Below are 528 nucleotides of genomic sequence, written 5' to 3'. Positions count from 1 at the left end.
TTGAGCAACTTGGTCTTTGGAAGGTGTACCTGCCCATGGGAGGGGGGAATTGGAGCTATATGAGCTTTGAGATATCTTCCAACCCAAACCAGTCTAGGATTATGATTTGTGCATTTTTTGGGGGTGTGTTTGTAGGGCTTTGCACTTATGGGGGTTGTATTTCCATGGCCATACATTTATGGGGGTTGCTAACGCGGCCCTGTGCATTTGTTGGGCTTCCAGTTTTGGACCTGTTCCTTTTTGGGGCCGCGCCTGCAGTTGCAGGAGCGCTGCCGACCTCGCCCGATGCACCACCGCCGGACGCCAACCATAAAATTAAATCCCGACTGTGCCCACCCGCCCCGGTTTCCGGCTGCCGCCAGTGTGGCTATTGCGGGGCGACGGGCGCGCAGGCGTAATAGTGGCGTGTGACGAGGGGAGCGTGGAGGCGCTTGGCTGTGGTGGCGGTGGAGAGCGTTACCCGGATGTCGCGCATGTGCAGTGGCGTCCGGACGTGTCGGAGGCGGCCGCGGAGTGCGAGCGGCCGGA

Source organism: Molothrus aeneus, chromosome W (assembly GCF_037042795.1).
Source record: "Molothrus aeneus isolate 106 chromosome W, BPBGC_Maene_1.0, whole genome shotgun sequence".
Taxonomy (NCBI): domain Eukaryota; kingdom Metazoa; phylum Chordata; class Aves; order Passeriformes; family Icteridae; genus Molothrus; species Molothrus aeneus.
Note: the sequence above shows the minus strand (reverse complement) of the source record.